This window comes from Chenopodium quinoa, unplaced genomic scaffold (assembly GCF_001683475.1).
Source record: "Chenopodium quinoa cultivar QQ74 unplaced genomic scaffold, ASM168347v1, whole genome shotgun sequence".
In the NCBI taxonomy this organism is placed as follows: domain Eukaryota; kingdom Viridiplantae; phylum Streptophyta; class Magnoliopsida; order Caryophyllales; family Amaranthaceae; genus Chenopodium; species Chenopodium quinoa.
The window spans coordinates 3,381,863-3,388,393 of record NW_018742733.1 but is presented as its reverse complement, the minus strand read 5'-3'; positions in this window follow the sequence as shown (position 1 = coordinate 3,388,393).

Here is a 6,531-nt window from a genome sequence, read left to right as displayed (position 1 = left end):
GACTAAGCCCATTGACTACCTCTTAATGATATTACCATGCATGAGATATGCTCATCAAAATGATCACTTTCATAGTTTCATGACATTGATTCCTTTAAAATGTACTGCACCTTAGGGAAATAGCTTCAAGAAAAGAGCAAAAAACAGTCAGGGGAACCGGTAGCTGTGCTTTACATTGTACGTGTCCGGTTTGGGGGACGAATAGTAGTCAAATAGGTGCTAGCCACACATTGTATAACCTTCTAGTTAGTGTGGGTTCGCCGGGTTGGCCTGGGGTGGGACAAGGGAGGGGCCGAGAGGGGGTGGGGTGATCAATTGCTCATTACTACTGTATGGAAATGAAAGCATACAAGCAAATCTACTTCGTGGGACAATTTGCACAAATGTGGTCAGTATTTTGCTTGACCTCCACCGTCGAAATTTAAGGACACTTGTGGACTATAGGCCTTGTTGATTAATTCATCAAATTTATTCGTGTTTTTTGCTCAAAGATAGATACAGATACAGGTATAGGTACAAATCAGAAAAGGAAAGAGATGTTAACTCGAATGTATATAAGTGGTATAGAATGTATGTTGGGTGTGTGAGTATTGGACACTTAAAATGCCATTTTCTAACAATGTCTGTGCTACGACTGCTACCTTGTTATTTTATGTTACTTTCACAATATCCGGTCTAATCTCTAACAGACAGTTGAATTCTCAAGTCTAATATATTTTGTCTGATTTTCATGAAGTCTTGACCCATGTTTTTATTCGATTGTCATGAAGTCTTGATCCATGTTTTTAATATTGCATATGCGTTGTCCGATTTTTCATGAAGTCTTAATCTATGTTTTTAATATTGTCATTCGGTCATTAGGATTTAGGATAGACGTCGACAACAGAAAAATCTGCAAAGGGCCCAACATTTTACATGAAGATAAGTCATTTATTCAAAAATGTATGTTTCCCTTGTCATTTTCATCATGGGACGCAAAACCAATCACAGTAATTTTGAGTCTTGATCAAAATTTATTTTATATTAATTGGGTTAGTTGAAATGTCCTAGAGATTTATAATTTTTTTTTATTATTATTACTCTATTATTATAGTAATATTTTGATTTTTAATAGTAGTAACTTGAGTTTTAGACTTGTAGTGGTGTCGTTGTAGTTAAGTTAATCCAATATGAAAATTTTATATTAGTCGTTTGAAATATGACTATCACAATGTTTTAGTGATTATGAAGCTCATATTTGACATATTTTTCTCAAAATTATAAATTATATTATTTTATTTGTGTATAAAATAGTATTATCAATATTTTTTATTTATCAAACTTTTGATTTCATTTATGTAATTTTTATTCTTATTTTATAGTTTCTCGAAAAATATTTATTTTATGTTGGATGAAAATTTTCAAAAATTATATTTGAATTGTAGATATTAGAAGACTAATTGTGTCCATATTATAGTTTGAAAAAATGAACCAATCATATTATTTATCATTAAAATAATATAGTAGTCATATTTCAAACAACCGCTGTAAAATCATCTCAATAACTAGTACTAGAATAAATTTGCTGGACCAATTTTATTGATTGCATACAACAAAGCAAAATATTGTGATTTGACTTGAAAAAATATGGTACAATAATGTATCATCCATAATACTTAACTACCAAAAAGAGTATTTAACTACTTTAGTCTAAATTTTGGATAAATACAATTTTTGAGAAGAAAAATTTAGATAAACTAGATTAGATTTATATAAGGCAAACGTAAAAAAGTGTGAAATGGTCGGTTTAATGTCACATGTTACCTTATCCAAACATTTTGTTTCCTCTTAAATCTTTAATTAAAGGTTGTGCAAGAAAATTTACAAAGCTAAAATAATCTTAAAAGCTTATCATGTTTACTTGCTTAGAGGCTACAATATTATGTGGAAAGTGCATCCTAGGGCATGCATAAACGTCGAAACTTTTTATTTGCTGCATTAAGTTTTTGTTTTCGTTTGCCGATTCAATTGTTTGCATACAAAACTTGAACTGGTCAGTTTTTTATTGGTATAACTTAACTTTGAGTCTTTCACCATTAACATTATAAAGTATTTGTTGTAAAATTAAATTTTAGAATTATACATTATGATAAATTCAACATGTTAAATTTGTAAATTTGTTTAAATGTACTAATTTAAAAGAGAATCAAAATTAGATTTGTAAGTGGTACTCGTTTAAATCTCAAAGTTTTACAATTAATTTGAAAGAGTATTTTTGTCCGCCGTTCTAATAATTGTTTTACGGGGCCGGGATCTTTCTTTCTTTTTCTTTTTTATTTTTTTTAAAAAAAAACATATCTACTGTAACATAAATTCAATTACTAAAAATATTACTCCGTGGTTTACAAAATAGAATAAAGAGATAATTCTTCCTACATTTAATTATAAGTGTGATAAGTTTTTATATTCAAGATAGCTTTATTTGGACAAAGATTTCCTCAATTTATGTAGGCTAGCTGAATGAAAAGATTTGTTGCTTTTGGTCTTAGCTTGTTGTGTCTGGTTATGTAGGTAGGCAACTAGGCACAGCACAACTCTTTGTAGGAACTTGATAAAAGATTCCTCTATTCTTTTCTACTTGAAGTTGGGGTCAAGTGCATCTAAATTGAAGTATGTATCTATTCTTTTCTATATTATAATTTCCTTTCCAAACTATAGAATTCTACAAAATATAACTTCATTTGTATATTAGAAGTAATTTTTATTTCAAATATGTACTCTATATTTATAGCGTAACTTTTGGGTATTTTAGTTTAATAATCTAAGTTATGAATTTTATGACAAAGTATATACAAATAAATGAAATAATAAAGATATTTCACACTTGTAAGCATCAATGTTTTTGATAACTACAATGGATAAGAATAAATTAAATCTGAATCCTATTTTGATAATTTATGGTGCACTGAAAAAAGATGCATGAAATATCTTAATTTTATGTTATATCTGCATCAAAATATACCTTGCACTATTAGTAAGAAAATTTCGAATATCATTTGTCCAAGCCACAAATTTTTTTGTAGGAGATCAAGCCACTATATTGTTATGGAAAATTATTAGAAAATATTCTTCACCGACCTTATCATGGGGTTCATCCAATCAAAATTCAAGCAAGTTGCTTTTAGTTGTCACCCTTTCTACTAATTGCCCTTACCACTTTTCTTTATCCAAACTTTTTGTTTGATCATTTTTATTCTATTTTTCTTCGTTCTTTTCACCCTAAAGTTCTTAAAATATCATAAAAATTTATTTTTTGTAATATTTTGAAGATTTTAACCAGTTAATATTAAGAACATTATCGCCCAAATCTACTTCTCCTAGTAGCTTCTTAGAGAACGACTGTTCATCCAGTAATTGTGATAGTAATGTTAATAATCGTAACATAATAAGCTAAAAGACAATAGCTTAAATCATGATCATTTTATATGTATGTATTGCAACTTGATATTATTCGTAATTTAAGGTTGCAATTTGTAATATGTTTGATTTTTATAACAAGAAAAACTTGGCTTCTTATGATTTGTAATTTTGTTTGGTATATTGGTTGATTTTGCTGACTAAATTTAGTCGTGAGAATAGTTTAAAATGCTTGTATTATATTTCCACATGAATTTGACAACCTGTCTCCCAACATATTTACCTAAAATGTACACATTTGAAATTATATACTTCCTATATAAATTTTTTGCCCACTATATCTAAATATTCAAGTTCTCTTTAAAAAAAAATCACATATTTTTTAAAAAAGCGAGTGTACAACAACTATTGTACATATGTTGTAAAATTGTCTTAAAATGATCAACAATTACCCTTAAAATGAATAAAAGCTATCGAAAATACATATGAATTAAAGTTATCTATGCTTCATTAGTTAAATAACAATTTTAATTGAATGAAAATAAAATAATCTTAGTGATTGAAGTAATTATATTATCCTTATAAAATTTAATCATTTATTTACATTAAAATCATACGAAGTATTATGTTTAATGCTACCACCAAAAAACAAAAAGTTACTCTAAATTGGCTATAAATTACCCTAATTATGCGTTTGATGTACACTAATAATATTATTGTAAATGTTGATAAGTATATTAGGTGACTCGTACTTCGTAGCTTTGTCCGCCCGATCGGGCGGACATTGCCCGGTCTGACCGGGCGGAAGAAGAAGAGGTGCCTGGCAAATTCGTTGAAGAAGCTGCTCTCGCGCCCGACCGGGCGAGCCTTCGCCCGACCGGGCGAGCCTTCGCCCGATCGGGCAGACCTTGCCCGGTCTGACCGGGCGGTGGGGGTTGGATACGTTGAAGCATTCGTATGGAGTTTTCTTCTCGCGCCCGATCGGGCAGACCTTGCCCGGTCTGACCGGGCGGAGAAGGAAAAATGCGGAGACGCGGATTTTACGATTTAAAGTTATCTTTTATGTTATCTTTTTGCCCAAGTATCTTTTATTTTAGGGATTAATATAAAACCTCCCTAATATTAGTATTAGGGTTAAGAGAGACAGAGTGAGAGCCGTTCTTGAGAAATACAAGAATCATCTTTGTAATCTTTGCAGTTTATAGTGAAATCATTCGATCTCGGTGCCCGTGGACGTAGCTATCACATCGATAGTGAACCACGTAAATTCTTGGTGTTGTTCTTATTGTTTGCATTGAATTTCTTTATTGTTTTCTTGTTTGTTTTCGACCTTTGCTTCCGCTGTCGCACAACAATTGGTATCAGAGCTCAGGTTCAATCCTTGGAGAGTTTCTTGAAGATAACAATGGCAGGAGATTCAACAATAAGAATTGAGAAGTTTACCGGGAAAAATAGTTTCGGGCTATGGCAAATTAAGATGAAGGCTCTGTTAAAACAACAGCAGATATGGCGTCCGTTGGCTCCAAAGAGTACTACTTCGGAGTCAGGAGACGGACCGACTGACTCGCAGTTAGAAGTTATGGAAGAGAAGGCACACTCTACCATATTACTTAGTCTTGATGATCAAATCATCACGGAGGTTGCTGATCAGGAAACGGCGGCTGGATTGTGGCTGAAGCTGGAGTCATTGTATATGACTAAGTCGTTGACCAACAAATTATTACTGAAACAGCGGTTGTTTAGCCTCCGGATGCAGTCAGGTACTTCCTTACGGGAACATCTAGAAAAACTTAACTCTATTTTGCTTGATTTACGTAATTTAGATGTTAAAATTGATGATGAGGATGCTGCGTTGATTTTACTTGTATCTCTACCGTCTAGCTTTGAGAATTTTGTAGAGTCTTTTGTTGTTGGTAAGGATTCTATAACCTTAGAAGAAGTGAAGGCAGCACTTCATACTAGGGAACTCAGAATGAAAGCTACGAGTGATAATGGGGATAATGGTAGTGGGTTGTTTGTTAAGTCCGGAAAGTCTAAAAAGAATAAGGGGTTTAACAAGGGGAACAATGCTGGGTCGGGTGCTGGAAACGGCAAGGATGGATCTAGTAAAACTACTACTAAAACATGTTATTACTGTAAAGAACCGGGTCACTTTAGGAATAATTGTCCGGTGAGGAAAAACAAGTCCCAGGCTGCTGTAGTTGAAGAGAAACCGAATGAGAGCTATAATTCAGAGGAAGATTTAGCATTAGTCAGTTCTGCTAGGTCTGATGATTTATCTGATAACTGGGTTCTAGATTCGGGGTGTTCGTTCCATATGTGTCCACGTCGAGATTGGTTTGATACATATGAACCTCGCAATGGGGGTATGGTTATAGTCGGTAACAATGCTCCATGTAAGGTCACAGGTATTGGTTCCATGAGGTTGAGGACTGTTGATGGGCGGAGGTTAACTTTGACTAATGTACGGCATGTTCCTGCTTTAGGAAAGAATCTGATTTCATTGGGTACCCTGGATGAATTGGGGTACAATGGTGTGTTTTCAGATGGGGAGTTGTGTATTTTCAGAGGTTCTGAGTTGGTACTTAAGGGTATCAAAAGGAACACCCTCTATGTTTTTGAGGGTGTTACACTGCCTAGTTCTGCGGTTTGCGCATCTGTATCTCACCAGGAGATGACTAAGATTTGGCACATGAGGCTTGGTCATATGGGGGAGAAGGGGATGCAGCTATTGTCCAAGAGGGGTCTTCTATCCGGGGTCAAGGTTGCCAACCTTGAATTTTGTGAGCATTGTGTGTTTGGTAAGAAACACAGGTCAAAGTTCAGCAAGGGTGCTCACATTACTGATGCAGTGCTCGATTACATCCATTCAGATTGCTGGGGTCCATCTAGAGTTGAAGGTATGGGAGGTTACCACTATTTTGTGTCATTTGTTGATGACAAGTCCCGATACACATGGCTTAGGTTGCTTAAGTCAAAGGATGAGGCCTTCAAAGTTTTCAAGCAATGGAAAGCTTTGGTGGAAAATCGACAAGGAAGGAAGATCAAGAAGCTACGAACGGACAATGGGCTAGAGTTTTGCAAAGACGAGTTTAATCAGTTCTGTGCAGATGAGGGTATAGGTCGGCATCATAC